This window comes from Microcaecilia unicolor, chromosome 11 (genome assembly GCF_901765095.1).
Source record: "Microcaecilia unicolor chromosome 11, aMicUni1.1, whole genome shotgun sequence".
In the NCBI taxonomy this organism is placed as follows: domain Eukaryota; kingdom Metazoa; phylum Chordata; class Amphibia; order Gymnophiona; family Siphonopidae; genus Microcaecilia; species Microcaecilia unicolor.
The window spans coordinates 161,065,081-161,082,985 of NC_044041.1; the positions used below are offsets into that span (position 1 = coordinate 161,065,081).

General features: G+C 44.7%; 1 protein-coding gene across 1 annotated transcript in view; it reads right to left on the reverse strand.

Annotated features, from left to right (window-relative positions):
- Positions 1-4,283, reverse strand: part of GNG8 (G protein subunit gamma 8) — a 135,838-nt gene extending 131,555 nt beyond the window's left edge. Inside the window, exon 1 of the mRNA XM_030218888.1 lies at positions 4,246-4,283. The gene's annotated coding sequence lies outside the window, so the exon portion shown is untranslated. The remainder of the gene's footprint in view (positions 1-4,245) is intronic.
- Between the last annotated feature and the right edge of the window lie 13,622 nt (positions 4,284-17,905).

The following is a 17,905-nucleotide window of genomic DNA, read 5'->3' on the forward strand; positions in this document are numbered from 1 at the left end:
CACAAAAGCTCTCACCCTGTCTGCACGGGTTAGAGCCAAACCACCCACCTCCATACATTCCCCCTTACCTTCTCCTTCTACCTCTGCTTTATTCCACTCCATCTCCTCCTCCTCCCCAAGCTCCACCAGCTGTTCCCCATCTCCAGGATCAGACCTCATCTCCCAATCAGTCATTCCACCCTCCCCCTCCTGAGAGTTCAGCTGACCCTGCACTGGCTTCTGGGGAGTGTAGTTTTTCTCCTGCATTACAGCTTTCCCTGGCAGTTTGATCCCTAGAGGGCGCCCTGCTCTCCTAGCTGGGCTGAATGACCAGGGATGATGCCGGCTGAAAGAACCACTATCCCCTCTCCCTCGTACCAGCCCTCCAGAGTGCTCACAATGTAAACCACTTTGAATGTAGTTGCAAAAACCTCAGAAAGGTGGTATATCAAGTCCCATTCCCCTTCCCCTATTCGTAAAAAAAAACACGTCTGGGTGAAAATGTCCAAGTGTTCATCAGGGACATCCTTGCTTTTTTCAATTATGTGTCAAAGACGTCCAAGTGTTAGGCACGTCCCAAGTCCCACCTTCACCACACCTCCAACACACCCCATTGAAATTTGGACGTCCTTCCGACGGACTGCAGTTGGAGATGTCCAAAATCGGATTTCGATTATACCGATTTGGACGTCTCTGGGAGATGGACGTCCATCTCTTTTGAAAATGAGCCTGAAAGACTCCTACCAGCATTCAATTGCATAAAAAATATATATAAATAAACAAAATTCTACAGCTACCAACTGGTATTCATGATCTGTTCTGCTATTTAAAGAAACTATTCTTCCATCAACATGCCAATTTAAAAAACCAAAACAATATTGTCATCATTTTCATAGTCTTACCAACCTTATCCTGTTTGGCAAGGTAAGATTATTAGGGAAAAAAATGCAGTCCCATATTCTGGGCAGCCTGATCAGGCCATTTTGTTGGGGGGCTAACTTGTCAAGGGTTATATTGTGGGCAGGCCATTTTGACAGTGGCTGTTATGTCAGGGACTATTATGTCAGGAGCTTTGCTTGTTTGGAGCTTTTTTGTCGGGGCTATTTTGACCAGGTACCATTTAAATGATTTAAAACTATGGTACCTGCCAGCCTTCCTTGCACTCCTTGTTTGTGTCACTGACAGCAGTATAGTTCCTACTAAATGCTAGAAAAACTGACATCATTTTCTGTTCGACACTCAGTAACAGTCATTAACACATTTTAAAAAGAAATTCCTCCATTCTACCTTAGGGTCCTGTTTACAAAGGTGTGCTAGTGTTTTTAGTGCATGTTAACCATATAGATGCCCACAATATTACTATCTGTTTTGCTCTTTTATAGGCATCCTGAATTATCTTTTTAGGATACCCTCTTTCTGTTAACCGTACTCGTAGATCTTCTGCTTGGTTCTTAAATTCTTCCATTGTACAGCAAATTCTACGAAAATTTAAAAACTGGGTGAAAGGAAGGTTTCTTTTCAAAGCAGGTGAATGGTCACTTTGGAAATGTAGGAATGTATTGTGGTCAGTTTCTTTTCTGTACACTGTTGTCTCAAATCGATCCTCACACTTATTCACTAATACAGCCAAGAAGTATAATCTTTCTCAATGGTAAGTCACACTAAATTGAATCCCAGAATGACATGAATTCAACAAAGTGTTAAAGTAAAATCTCTTCTGATCCAGTCCACAGCATAAAAACATCATCTATAAATCTCATCCAAGCTTTCATATAGCAAACAAATGTATTCTTTTTAATCCACTTTTCTTCACAGGCTTACAAGAAAAGAATTGGCTACAGATGGGGCCATTGTGGCTCCCATGGCCACCTTGGATATTTGTTGAAAAAATTCCTGATGATATCTAACAAGTTTGTTTAAGTGAGCATAAATGTTGCTTGGAAGCCCCTATTGTGGAGCATTGTATGAATATGGGACATACTTTCTCTATGTTGCGATGCTGTGCAGTTGATTGATTACAAGGATCACTCTAAATTTAGTTACAGAGAAAACTACGTTGGATTATTCAACTGAAGACTGAAGAGCCGAGAGCCTTAAATACTAAGATACTTAAATACTAAAATACTAAGGAGTTTCTTTTGAAATGCATTTATGACTGTTGCTGAGTGTTGAAAAAGAAATGACGTGGGTTTTTCTAGCATTTAAGAGGAACTAACCTGCTGTCAAGAAAAGGGAACTCAGTGACACAATCATTAATACAGGAGCACAAGGAAGGCTGGCAAGTAACAGTTTTAAGTCATTTAAATGTATCCTGTGGAATAGTTTTTGGTGTTTTTAACACATTTTTGTGAATTTGATACACACTGCACTGAAGTTTGAAAGAATGTGTCACTTGTTTTAGATGTACTGTCACATCTTCAAACAGCATATTACGAAACTCTGGCCACAGTCAGCGGGGACAGCAGCCAAACATTGAGCGTACTGTTGAATCAAAGCTAAGTTTACTTTATTCCTTTTTTTATTATAAGTCATGTATATATATTGGGTATCATGTATATATATTGGGTATCCACAAGGACTAAAGAACTTTGGAGTGTTTTAACGACTGCAAATGGGAGTTTTTTTTTTTATGGCAATGACGTGAAAATTTTACCCCAGAAGATTCTGCCACTTTTACAAGTGAAAAAGTATGGGGGAGGGGTTCTGAAGCTTTTCCCTCCCATAGTGAGAACACTCCCTTGCTCTTTGATTTAATGTTTGAAATATTTGAGCTTATGTTTTGGAAGAGCGATTTCATGTGACACTCCTAATGAATGACACATGGCATTTCTATACTCCTATTATCAGAGAGCAGCAACCCACAGTCAGCTGGGTGTTCAGGATTACCACCACAAATATGCATGAGATAAATCCTCATACATTGTAGACTCCAGCATATACAAATTTATCTCATGCATACTCATTGTGGATGTTCTGAAAACTAAATGGCTGTGGGGTCCACAGGACTACCAGAGAACACACTTTTTCAGGAAAGAGCACTACTACAGTTCCATTATCTGCTTTAACACTGCACCCAGAAACCTCCTTTATATGAATTGCGTTCTTCCCAGAATAGACTTCTTAAATTGCCTGGTTTTGGATATTGTCATCAACTCGGAAGCAAGCGTTTTCTTATATTGGATCATCCTTATGGAATTCATGGTTGCAATGTTTTTCTGACCATTTTTCATATTATGGCTTTTGGAAAGCTTTGAAAACCTTACTGTTTCAGCAATATTTTAGTTGATTCATGAAAATATTTTAATGATATAGCTTTCTGTATGATTTACACATGATGTACATGTTTAATTATTTTGTTGTAAACCACTGAGATACAGCAGTACATAGCAGTTTATCAAATTAATAAATCCAATCCAATTCACATGACTGAACACAGTTGCATTGCCTATAGTATGTGGCAGCAGATAGGAACCCCTTGGCTAAAAAACAGTTGCCTTACCTATGCCATATCACTACATTTGGGAATGCCCATCACTGAGAAACAACTTACTTACCTATGCCATATCACTGCATTGAGAAACCTCACCACTGAGCTGCATTACTTCAGCTGTATCACTGCACCCAGGGATGCTCACCACTGAGACACAGCTACATTACCTTAGCTATGTCACTGCATCCAGGAATGCCCATCATAGACATACAGCTGCATTAGCTGTTATATCACTGCATCCAAGAACACTCACCACTAAGACACAGCTTCACTACCAAATTGAGGAATGCCCATCACTAAAAAAACACTCAGCTGCATTAGCTCAGCTATATCACTGCAACCAGGAACACTCACCACTGAGACACAGCTTCCTTGCCTCAGTTATATCACTGGATCCAGGCATGCCCATCAGCTGCATTGCTTCATTTATATTGCTGCATCCAGGAACGCCCACTGTGAAACGCAGCTGCATTAGCCCGGTTATATCACTGCATCCAAGAACACCCACCAGTGAGACACAGCTGCATTACATCAGCTATATCACTGCATCCAGGAATGCCCACCTGCACTATCTCAGCTATTTCATTGGATCCAGGAATGCCCACCACTGAAACACAGCTGTATCACTGCATCCAAGAATGTCCCCTGCTGAGATAAAGCTGCATTATTCTAGCTGTATCAGTGCATCCAGATATCCCCACTGCTGAGACACTGTTGTATTACTTGCAGTCTATGATGGCACTCAAGCACCCTAAGGAGAGGGTTGAGGAACTCACATCTTCCAGCTGAATATAAATCCAGAGGTTCATTAAGCTTGTCAAATTGGAGTGTGAAAGGGGTGTTAAGTCAGGGCCTCAGTATATACCCAGCTCAATGCATTGATACATCTACCCTGGAAAATTCTCAGTGAGGCACGGGTGGGGAAACAGAGGTTCTCATACATGACCAAAAAAGGCCTGGATGGATGGAAAGGAAATGGTTAATAATGCACATGACTAGTGGTGGTCGGGGGCTGAAGCAGATCTTGGAAGAAAGAGAGGGAACATTATCCGACTGCTTTCAGCCATCTGGTTTTTATAAAGTTATTTCTGCGCCGAACATAAACAGATTCCTTTGCTTAATGCAACAGAGCCAGAATGGAGCCAAGGGCTGTGACATGAAAGAGAAACCAAAAAAGGATAGCGGTGAAAAGGGACAGCTCTGTGCGTATGGAGAGTACAGAAAGGGGGTTTCCTATTAATAGTTGGAACCCATTTCATAATGAGTGGGCTTCTGGTTATGCCAGTAACAGAACAATTAATTCCAATTGAGAAAAGAAAGAAGAGAAATGAGGAATATGAGCAGGAAGCAGCAGGGCCAAGAAAGGCAGACTAAGCAGACAGTACCATATCCAAAGCAGCAGGGTGAGCCTAGCCTGGCTGTCTCCCCATTGTACACACAGAAATTTCTCAGGAGGAAAAAGGGATTGCAGTGGCATAAACCAGAACTGAGTCAGCATTCTTTTAACCCATCTTAATGGGCCAAACGTGGATGCTAGAGGCTGCTACCGCCCCATGATCAGAGCCCCTGAGCATGTGAAACAATGTGCTTATGGGCTCTTAGCTCAAGTAGCATGCAAATGCATGCTAAATATATTCCTCCCCAATGATCAGCAGGCGTTAGGGTTTGCAGAACACTGGGGAGGAATGGAGAGCCCTGTACAGCATGCATTTGCATGCTAGCAGGCCCCCATCCCATCCTCCCCTGTAGAAGCTTCAAGCCCCTACCCCAAGCTGGCGACACAGGGGTTGGAGATCTGGCAGGCCTCCAATCCCCCTGACCCCTCCCCCCCCAAAAAAAAGCTCTGGTGGCTATACAGGGGACCCCCGACACAGTTTCACCCCCCCAAAAAAAGCCCCGGTGACCCAGTGGCCGCAAACTCAAGCACCACCCCAAACTTGGTGGTTTAGCGGCCCACGCCTAGTATCTTAACGGTGGAGGGAGTGTAGTAGTACACTCCCTCCTCTTCCAGTGCTGGCTTGAAAATGGCAGCACCCAGCCCTGGGTGGGGCTTCATCACTATATAAGGGAGAAAGTCCCACCATGTACTGGGCAGGGCTGGATGTCGCCATTTTCAAGGTGGTGCTGGAAGAGGAGGGAGTGTACTAATTTCTCCTCCACCGTTAAGGTACTGGGGGCGGGTCGCTAGACCACCAGGTTTTGGGGGGGGTCGAGTTTGCAGCCACTGGGTCACCGGGGCTTTTTTTTTGGGGGGGGGGTGAAACTGTGTCAGGGGGAGGCCCCTGTGTAGCCAGCTTGTGTCAGAGGGGACTAAGGTTTGCCGGACCTCCAGCCCATGTCGCTGGCTTGGGATGGGGGTGTGGGGTTTCAGGGGGGCACTTGGCCACCAGGGCCTTGTAGTTGCAGGGGGGTTTGGGAGTCCCACATATCTCCATCCCCTGTGTTTGACAGGTCTGGGCTTTTGACAGCTCTTTATCCTATGATTAGAGATAATAGCATGCATAAATTTGCATGCTATTATTTCTGATCATAGGGACAGTAAAGCCTCATGCTGTTCCAGTGCTATTTTTAAAGCACAGGGCTTTTGATCATCTGCCTATAAATGAGAGAGGAGAGGCAGTTGTGCATGGCTGCCCAAACCTGCCTTGAGGACCCACAGCCAGTTAGGTTTTCAGGACATCTGCAATGAATATGCATGAGAAAATCTGCATATACTGAGTCTTCAAGTCATGCAAATTGATTCATACATATTCATTAGGAATATCCTGAAAACCTGACATGCTGGTACTTCCCCCCCACCAAAAAAAAAAAAAAACCCACACACATAAACTACATAGAAGGAGCAATACCAAATCTTCACCACACATACAAAACACAGACAGACCTTCATCACATACGAAGTGACCACAAATTAGAAACAGAAACCTGCAGACGTAAAGGGATCCAGAAGATGAATCGAATACAGTGCTGGATCAATAAAGGGCAAGAGGAGGGAAACCATAGAGTACTTCAACTCAAAAAGGATGTAAGATGACTTTTGAAATTCTTCTAAGAAACCACAGAGGTAACCTGCACTACGCAGCAGGTTCAACTCTAAAAACACAGGTATGGGGGAAGTAACCTGCACTGTGCAGTAGGTACAACCCTAAAAACACAGGTATGGAGGAAGTAACCTGTACTGCATGTGATCTCTTGCAGCAGTCTGTCTCATTGTACTCCATGAGTACTACAAGCTGCTGCAAGAGATTGTGGCAGCCATTTTCTTTTAGCAGCCACAAGGAACAGGAGTGTGTGGGCTTCATTCCTGCCCCCATCTGGACCACTAGGGATATCAGGTAGGCCCAGGGAGGTAGGGCTATGTAGTCTGGAAGAGGGGTTGTGTCTTGCTTGGGGCTAGGGAGAGGGGGCTTTTTTGGAGGGGGGCGGGGGGGGGGGGTTAGGATTCAGAAAGGAAAAAATGGTTATGCAGGTCCCGGACAATATTCAGCCGAGATCCACATAACTGTCTTACATGGGTCATCAGCTGAATATCAGCCAGGGCACTTACAATTTGGCCTGGATTTTCAGAGCTGGTGCCCGAACATGGCCTGGCACTGAATATCCAGGGCTAATCTAGCCAGCAACGATCTTCATTTTAAACACTGGTGGTGGCGGCATAATATCAGCTGGATAGTGTTTTTCACTTTTTTTTTTTTGTTTTATATGCACCTTCCAGACCATTTTCATAATTTTCAGCTGAACATATTCCCTCATAGAGCAGAGCAAAGGATGTCCAAGTTTCACAATGTATACACTTAGCTGGATCCCAGGTGAGAAAACAGCACATCTAATTTTCAAAAATACAGGTAACTTTACCTCCAATTGCAAAAATACTGTGCACATGGTAAAAGTATCATTTGCACAGGCCCAGGTATTCTTCTTTTTAAGACTAGGTACAAGTATGTAATCTGAATATGCCTGTGTATCTTGAAACTGGAAGCATTGGGCAACACATATAGAAACTGTCATGCCAATAAAATGTACTATTCTGTATGGAGAAACGGAGACCATCTATGACATTTTCATTTTCAACCAGGCTTGTACTTCAGTACCCTTCTGTTGCTTTCATTTGGGAAGTATGACCAGTGCTGGGTAGACTTTAATGGTCAGTGCCTCAAAACTGGCAGGGAGAGACAGAATCATGAAGACGTGGAACCTGTGTGAGTGCCAGGTTCAACTCTGGCTACTGTGTTGGGCAAACTGGATGCACTATGCAGGTCTTTAGCTGCCATTTGCTATGCTACTATACTGTTGAGTAGAAGAAACGAGAATTTAAAATCTCACAATGCATTTGGATGCAAGGTCAAAATGTTATAATGACCACAAGTCCAAGTCTCCTTGCAGCTCTCTGTTCATCAGGTATCCAAGGGCTAGGCACCCTTTCCACAAGTAATAATAGTTAGCTTTCCTTAATCAGTCAAGTATATTTTTAGCTGGGAGCAATTACACATGTACATTCATAAGGTATGTATTTATGGACATTCGGGGGGAAAAAAAACCATTCCAGGAGTGGAGGCTGCTCAGAGACATAGTTTGAAAAATTTAAAAGTGTACATGAATGACAGTCAAATCACAAACACACACTTTACACCACATTTAATATCATATAAGTGTGTACACATGCTTCTAGTCAAACGAGCCAGTCTTCAAATGTGATGTATAGGTTACCTGGTGTTTGAAAATCAATTGCATTTATTGCAGTCTGAAACGCTGATGTGTGCTGCGAGTTAGGCCAGTTGTAATGACTGAAATTGGAATGCAGGAAGATGCTTATTTCAAGCTTATAATATTTTTGGAAAACACATTTTTGCAGAAGCTTTCCTAGATGTCCAGTACCAAAATGCTCTTTTAGAGACCTTTATGTACTTACAGGCTGTTATAGGACAAGAGGGCAGGTGAAGCAGATACAACCCCTAAAATGTAAGGGGTAGAAGGTAACTCCAGCAGACTTCTGGAACTAGCATGCTAGAAATATTATTATGTAAAGGTCTTGGAAGAAACAAGGGGGGAATAGAGCACATGAGAAAGCCAGAAAGGGCCAGAGATATTAGAGACAGTGAGGGAAAGGGGACAGAAAGGGTGGTCAGAATAGAGACAATCAGAGAGAGAAAGGAAGATAAAGAGGAAAAGAATGGAAGAAACAGACAAAAGCACATATTTCTGTAATGCATTTCTGTTTTTATTTCTCCCATGTTGTTGTACATGCTTAGTTTGACTTCTTGAGGTTCCCAGTTCTATTTTTATCATTATATCTGTATTTCTAATTTGTGATCCTGTTCTGTATGTGGTGAGGGTCTGTCTTTTTTGCATGTGACGAGGTATGGTGTTCTGTGCACATCTAGCTTCTGTGTAGGTATCTGTAGCTGTCCCACTTGTTCTACCAATAGGAGGAGGTATATTGGTGATTTTTTTTTTTGTTACATTTGTACCCCGCGCTTTTCCCACTCATGGCAGGCTCAATGTGGCGGGCAATGGAGGGTTAAGTGACTTGCCCAGAGTCACAAGGAGCTGCCTGTGCCGGGAATCGAACTAAGTTCCTCAGTTCCCCAGGACTAAAGTCCACCACTCTAACCACTAGGCCACTCCGCCACTTTGGGGCCCAGTTAATATTTGTTCTTGCTCTTTCAATCATAGGAATTAGTACTACTGTTGTATAACATATTTGTACATGAATGTTAGGATTTTTTTTTTTCAGATTTTGTATTTCACAATGTGATTATTAGTGGTGAGTTTTATTTTGCTATAGCTCAGATGACATGAGAATCAGAATATGTTTTGAATGTTGCCTTCCATATTTTTGAAGGCACGTGATTTGTAGCTAATTTTGTTATCTTTGAAGTGTATTGTTGTCCTTTTGCCAACTTACATTTTCAATAAAAATATTGAACTATAAAGATAACAATGATTAAAATGTAATTATTGAACTTTAAACAAAATAATACTCATTGTTAAATGACAAAATATATATCCTTTAAAAAAAACTGATGGTGTGTCTTGACAACTTTTGCATCTTGTAAGTGTGCCATGAGATTTAAAAAAGTTGAAAATCACTGATTTAACCCATCCCTCCAAAATGGTTTTGACCACGGTGCTTTTGGTAGGAGGCAGGGATGCAGCAAGAATTCCAATTGCTCCTAGATGAGGCAGGTCCCCAGGGATTTGGCAGTGTGGCATGGGAAGTTGACAAGTCAACTAGACCATTCAAATAAAAGACAACATAATAATCCAGGAAGCTCTGGACACAGGTTTTATAGCAGGGGAAACTGAGGTTAGCCATTAGGGGAAACTCTGTGGGTGGTTGGGAGCTGGAATGAGTTACCTGGGGGAGGGGGGCGGAGGGCTTCATCAGCAGAATTTCCTAAGGGCAGGTCAGATACCTCCAACGTAGTTTACATACAGAGAACTTTGCCCAGAGCCAGGAAGATGCTTCCCTTGAGTGCACAGCACAAACATACTTCATTACAGGAGTGAAAAAGTCAGAATTTTATCTATTAGTGATTCTTTTTCTCCGTAATTCTAGGGCTTCCTTGTAGGTACTACAGACTGAGCTGCTGGAGCTCCAGGCTTCATGCCGGGCTAACAGGGGGCCAGCGCAATGAAACTGCTTTGAATGCTTATTCCAGGAAGGTGTTATATCCATTTTAAAAAATATATAAGATGCTGCCAGCTGTCCTTCAAAAAAGGTATGCAGAACTAGATTATAACACCATAAAAATGTGACTGCTGGCAAGAACTCATAAAAAATACAAATTCACATTTGATGTGGGCTGGGGGAAAGAGAAATGCTGATGTTGCTGTCTTGTTTTAATGTTTGCATTTGATTTAAGGAAAGGAAGTGAGTTTGGTTAACTGCAGGTGAATTACTTATGTTCCCTCCCACCGTGCCCCTCACCCACCCACTCATTCTATTGCCTGTTTTTCTTAAATAAGCTTTGGAAGGGCAGCATTCCCAAACCCTATCCTCAGAATTGGCAAAATCATCATATTTCACCTACACCAACACAACCAGTCCCCTTAAAGATTTCCTATGACTCCTCTATAAAATGTGGACCTGTTAGCAAGTATTTGACTTGTCAGTGAGCCTTTTAAAAAAACTAACTGCATGTTAAATTGATAGAGAGTAGCTTTTTAGAAAAGATGTACAAAATGGAATTGATATGTTCAGGTCAGGACATGTTCCACTAGGATCTGCCAGCTAAAATAACATGGAGAAATGGACATTAAACGGGCTGGTTACATGTAGCAGGAACATCCATTTTAGAAAATAAAAATGTCCAAATTACAAAGAGGGGGAAAACATCCACATAAAGGTGCAAGCTATGGCAGAGCAACAGAAAAATGTATGTTGGCCATTTCAGAAATATAAACATTTATTTTTCCTGAAGCCATCACAGACCCCAGTATCCCTTGATAGTTCCACTTTTGTGGTGGAAGGACCCATAAACCACTGGAGGATTAAGAGGTGACCTGTCTTAAGCCCTTCAAATTGAGGTGAAATCTAGACATCCAAGATAGCAGATGTAAATCCTAACATCAATCCTTTTGAACACAGATGTGTCATCCCCTGCTGAAATGGGAAAACATGTTTACTTTTTAGGCCCATCCTAGTCTCACCCAGTACAAACCCAGACCAGATGCAGTTTCAGCTTTGTTAAAATCAAGATTTAGACATTTATGCAACATAAAGGCCTATCTGCTGGTTTATGCACACCTTATGCAAATCTCTGAAGACTTACCTCTTTGACAAAGCCTATCACGAGAACCCATTGATAACCATAACACAACACCTTTCCAACTTTAAGCAGAATATATCTACAACTACTTGATCAAATCATTTTGTGTTCCTTGACTTCTTCGTAACACCAAATGTAATATCCTGGAATGGCAAAACCATAACAAGACTCTGTAAGCCACATTGAGCCTGCAAATGGGTGGGAAAACGTGGGATACAAATGCAATAATATACGTCATCCTGTATGGCGATGCCACAACAGGTCTTTGTAAGCCACATTGAGCCTGCAAATAGGTGGGAAAATGTGGGATACAAGTGAAATAAATAAATAAAACCCAAAAAGTGCTTCTTAAATAGGCATCTTAAAATGTGTTATCTTGAGAATTAATGTATGTGAAGTCAATTACTGCATATTAAAATTTTTTTAATGCATTTTAAATTTTAATTATAATGTAGAGGAGTGGCCTAGTGGTTTGAGCACTGGGCTTGCAATCCAGAGGTGGCCAGTTCAAATCCCACTGCTGCTTCTTGTGATCTTGGGCAAGTCACTTAACCCTCCATTGCCTCAGGTACAAACTTAGATTGTGAGCCCTCCTGGGACACAGAAATATCCAGAGTACCTGAATGTAACTCACCTTGAGCTACTACTGAAAAAGGTGTGAGCAAAATCTAAATAAATGTAAGAAATGAACTAAAAAATATCTGAAAATCAGGTTTTAAAAACCCATACATACTGATAACAGCCCAAAACCTTTTACCATAGGCGTAGTTTGACTGTTTCATTTGGGGGGGCAAAGAATGGGAGGAGCATATTAGCATATCATTTGCATATATAAATATGCAAATGAATATGCTAATATGGAGGAAGGAAATGAAATTTACAGGCAAAATATCACAGATGCATATTTCAAAAAGCTGACACATTTCAATTAATAAATTATGAATAAAATACTTTTATTTACCTTTGTTGTCTGATCATTTAGTTTTTCTATTCGCTTTGATCCCAGTGTCTTCTGTTTTATGCAGTGTCTTCTTTCCAGTAGGCTTCCCTCTGCTCCCCACCCTCCCAGTCCCATCCATCTCTTGCTCCTTCCCTCTGCTCCCCAACCCTCCCAGTTCCATCCATCTTCTGTTCCTTCCCTCTGCTCACCATCCCTCCGTCCCATCCATCTTCTGCTCCTTCCCTCTGCTGTGCCTGACCTCTCCCAATCCCATCCATCTCCTGGTCCATCCCTCTGCTCCCCACCCCTCGCAGTCCCATCCATCTCTTGCTCCTTCCCTCTGCTTCCCACCCCTCCCAGTCCCATTCATCTCCTGCTCCTTCCCTCTGCTTCCCACCCCTCCCAGTCCCATCCATCTCCTGCTCCTTCCCTCTGCTTCCCACCCCTCCCAGTCCCATCCATCTCTTGCTCTTACCCTCTGCTTCCCACCCCTCCCAGTCCCATTCATTTCCTGCTCCTTCCCTCTGCTTCCCACCCCTCCCAGTCCCATCCATCTCTTGCTCCTTCCCTCTGCTTCCCACCCCTCCCAGTCCCATTCATTTCCTGCTCCTTCCCTCCCCTCCCAGTCCCATTCATCTCCTGCTCCTTCCCTCTGCTTCCCACCCCTCCCAGTCCCATCCATCTCTTGCTCCTTCCCTCTGCTTCCCACCCCTCCCAGTCCCATTCATCTCCTGCTCCTTCCCTCTGCTTCCCACCCCTCCCAGTCCCATCCATCTCTTGCTCCTTCCCTCTGCTTCCCACCCTCCCAGTCCCATTCATCTCCTGCTCCTTCCCTCTGCTTCCCACCCCTCCCAGTCATCTCCTGCTCCTTCCCTCTGCTTCCCACCCCTCCCAGTCCCATCCATCTCTTGCTCCTTCCCTCTGCTTCCCACCCCTCCCAGTCCCATCCATCTTCTGCTCCTTCCCTCTGCTGTGCCTGACCTCTCCCAATCCCATCCATCTCCTGGTCCATCCCTCTGCTCCCCACCCCTCGCAGTCCCATCCATCTCTTGCTCCTTCCCTCTGCTTCCCACCCCTCCCAGTCCCATTCATCTCCTGCTCCTTCCCTCTGCTTCCCACCCCTCCCAGTCCCATCCATCTCTTGCTCCTTCCCTCTGCTTCCCACCCCTCCCAGTCCCATTCATCTCCTGCTCCTTCCCTCTGCTTCCCACCCCTCCCAGTCATCTCCTGCTCCTTCCCTCTGCTTCCCACCCCTCCCAGTCCCATCCCTCCCAGTCCCATCCATCTCTTGCTCCTTCCCTCTGCTTCCCACCCCTCCCAGTCCCATTCATCTCCTGCTCCTTCCCTCTGCTTCCCACCCCTCCCAGTCCCATCCATCTTCTACTGCCCCCCCCCCCCGCAAGGTCCAAGATCGTGACTCCCGTTTACCCCCTCTCTTCCTCCCTCCCTCCGGCGCAGGCAACAGTCTTCAGCTTTTTCAGCGTTCCTGGCAGGTGGCAGCGGTAGCGATGTACACGCTGCCTTCGGTCTGCCCCGGAAGCCTTCTCTTCAAGTTCCTGTTCCCACCTATGCGGGAACAGGAACTTGAAGAGAAGGCTTTGGGGCAGAGCCGAAGGCAGCGTGTACAACGCTACCGCTGCCAGGAACGCTGGAAGACTGCTGCCTGCGCCGGAGGGAGGGAGGAAGAGAGAGGGGTAGACGGACACGCTCCTCTCGGTCCGCTTGGCTTCCCTGCCCTCTCTGTCTGCGTCCCGCCCGAAAGGGAATGACATCAGAGGAAGGCGGGACGCAGATAGAGAGGGCAGGGAAGCCAAGCGGACCGAGAGGAGCGCGTGCCTGCCTGCATGTGGTTTTTTTTTTTTTTTTTAAACTAATGGCGCGGCGGCGCCTCGCGTCGTTTGGGGGGGCATTGCCCCCCCTCGCCCCCCCCAGTCTACGCCTATGCCTTTTACCCTAGGTCCACCCCTACTGAAATTTAAGCCACATACCTCCTCCTCTTTACATCCTGTCCTCCTGTCCAACATTGCTCTCCCCTGTATGCTCCTCCACTCACATGACTTTTGTCTCTTCTCCTGAATATTCACCCTGAGCCACACTGGACCACATTAAACACCTCTGGGGCCCTGGCAAACTTTGTGGATAGCCCCCTCTCCCCCCCACCCCCACCCCAGTCTAGCAGCACAGCCTAACTCTCTAATAGCCAAGCCTGTACTCGGTGCTATTTTTACTTATAGGCCCCCTGTTAAGCTTGGTTTGGGCAAGCAGCCCTGTCACTACATCTGCATCACTGCCTTCCCTAACTGCACTTCCTTTGCTCTATTTCCCCTCTACTAAAGATGTCACAGCAACCAGACATTTGTCAGTAGATGAAAGGAAAGGAAGAGAGAGAACTGCTGGCCTAACATCTTAATTACACTTCTGGATCCATGTTTGTTCCTACATGCCACTCTGTCAAATAGGATGTACACTTCACATAAGAGGCACCATCTCTGCTCTATTACCTGTCTAATAGCAGCAGACAGGATCATTTCTGCCTTAAGGTTCTTTGTAAAGTTAAAACATAGCACTTGCAAGTATGCTGGCCTAACCAGCAGAATAGAAACCAGCTGTGAGCAAACTGGGTGTCAGTGGTGATGGTCCCACTGCTTACTTTTCATCTCCTTTCTGTTGCTTCAGGTCCAGGCTCTGGTGCCGGGCCTTCCTCCCTGCACATGTGCTGAAGAAACTGACAAGAACACAACTCTCCCCCCTAGTAGACACCTTCAAAATTATTGGGAGGTGCTAAACCTAATGGAAATTACCTCAGCCTGAATACAGTCAAGCAGTTTTACTATTCTAGGATCTTACCAGGTACTTGTGACCTACAGGATACTGGGCTTGATGGACCTTTGGTCTGTCCCAGTATGATAACACTTATGTTCTTATAGTACAGTTTGTTCAATATTGAGAGTGCGCAAGCACCCCAGAGCTAGTGCCTATGCTCCACTTTATTTTTGCAGTGTCCACAACAGCTACTCCAATACGCCCCCACTGCATTCACATCCAACTCCCCATCTCCCACCAGCAACAAAAACACTCTCCCCAGCCTGGCCATGACAAAACACAGCAAAACGTTTTATTTACACAGGTCAATATGGAAATTACAGACCAGAAAAGCGCCTTTTGTAGAGTACATGATATGTACAACTGCGGGGGAACTCAGATACCACACACGCAGTTAGTGATACAAATTTTGAAAATAAATACATTCAAAAACCATAGCTGGGTTATCAAGAAGTCTGGGCTCAATCCCTTCCTGCCATGTCAAATCCATCCCCCCCCCCCCCCCCCCCCCCCCCCAATCCCCACTGCATACAGGGGAAACAAGAAAGCCACTTTTAAACATGTGGCAGGCATCTATTGTCACCTCTCTGTGCTCTGCTGGGAACAGGCACAGAACAGCAGATTGTATTTTGTTTAGGGGGAAAGGCATCCTCTGGTTACTGTGGTAACAATACCGTCCACAGAGCAAAATGTGTACATCCTAGTATTTTGGATAGTACCAAAGCTATGCTGTAATGTAGATGTGTGTCAGCACTGCAGGTCTCTAGGGGATGTGATAAGAATAGGTAATGCAGGTGCATCTTGTTGCTGTGATCCAATGCAGCCGTATTTCACTGCTGCAGTACTGCCCAGATAATGCCTCTCAGTGTAGCACTATGATCCAGTGCAGGAAATACAGTCATGTCTCCATGCCAAGGAGGTATGGTACTGGGATACAGTCAACTCTTGGTGCTGGGATACTGCACAAATAACACGGACATTATCTCAGCACTAGCCTGTATTTAAAGCTGAATTTCATTATTAGTTTCCAGTATTGCTTTGACATAATTCTGTGATAGCGCTCCCATGGTCAAGTGGGGACAGTTTTCGTGGAAGCAAAGCTCTTTCCCTAAGCTCTGATAACACTGGTCCAAGAAACCTGGAGCAGATTCCAACCAAGTCCTGGGCTAACTGGTGCTGCTACTGTCTGGACTGAACCATTTCACACCATTAATAGCAGTAATACCTAACCTGTTGACACTACTTCAGACTGGAGGCAGATGGAACATGGATTCCTTTAAGGGCTATCCCCGATAGCCTTGTCATGACTCATGTTGATTTCAAAGTTCACCAGGGAATGCAGATGAAAATATTTAGGGTCCATATACAACCCCACTGGAGAAAAGGTGCATGAAGGCTCACAATGTGCACTAAGGAGCATCCCCATCCAGAATTGTGCCCTATACAACACGCCCTCTAGCGCCCCCATGCCAATCACCGCAGGAGACACAAAGGATGGGAAGCAATTTTTGCACCCCATCTCCCTTTTACCCTGTGCTGCGACACCACTCAAACAGCCCACGTGACAGCCCTGCTGTACTCTTCCTCTGCTATCACCAGACTTGCTGTGCAACTGCTCTGTCACTTCCTTGCAGATGAAGGAGCCATAACTGGGGAAGGGAGGGACACACAGAAAATCAGAGGCCAAACACACTAGCAGTAGGCTAGTGGTTAAAGTATCAGGCTAAAATCATGGAAGCCTCATTCACATCCTGCTGCTTCTGCTCCCCCTTATGGTTTTGGGCAAGTTAATTTAACCCTCCATTGTCTCAGGTACAAACTTAGATCTTAAGCCCTCTGGGACAGGAAAATACCTACTGCTCCTGAATATTTGTTGCATTGAGCTACTACAAAAATAAATAAATAAATTTAAAAAAGTTGCTATGACACTCACTCTATTTTAATTTAATAAAATGTGTATAATTCTGCCTTTCGCTGCTACTCCCACACTAGGGTTGTCTTTTCACCGAGATCATCCCTAAGTTGATTTGGTCCTTGCATACATGGATTTATTCCAATTCCCTGAGAAAAACAGGGTTACGTTTCAACACAAGCAACTAGGCAAAACCAGAAGTGGACTGCTCTTTACAGACTAACCAGGGGATACTGCAAAACGTATTCCCCACATAAGGGGTGTCACAAGAGACAGGGAAAGCTGGACGATTTCTGGGGCAGCAAAGATGGGGTTGCTGAGAAATGTAGTGCCCCTCTGCCACTAGCACCTCTCATCTCTTGTTAGCTTCACTGCTGAGCTGTCTGAATCATGCTATGCTTGATGGATAGGGAGCACTGTGCAATTTAAACACCAGATCAGAGAGCATGCAGCTGATGCCTGGAAACAGAGCTGTGGGACCAGGGCAAGAGGAGCAGCTGGAAGATATGCTGGAAGGAGGAGAGAGTGCAGGAGGCTCCCAGGGCCTGGCACAGCTACATCACAGAGGAGGGGGGGGGGGGGGGAGGATAAACCCACCTGCACCTGGGGCGCTGTCGAACCCAGCCTCCCATCACTCATCCCCTTTCTCCTCCCTACTCTCCCTTCATATTTGAGAGCAATTACTCTCATTATGCTTTGAACCAGAATTGTCCTTTGTTTTGCCCTTAAAAAATTCCATACTTATTTATTTCATTATAAGGCTTGATATACCGCCAATCACACTGAGCTGCTGCTGGGTGGTTTACAATTAAATCTACATAAACAGAAAGAGGAAAAGTTACAATAGTGGCACAAGGGGAAGAGTGGGAAACAGGGAGCATAAAGAGAATGATAGCAAGGAGGGAGAAGGGATTGGGATAGAGACGAAGAAAAATGAGGGGGTATGGACTGCTGCTGGGGTGTAAGAAGTTGAGGATTATCTGAAAGTT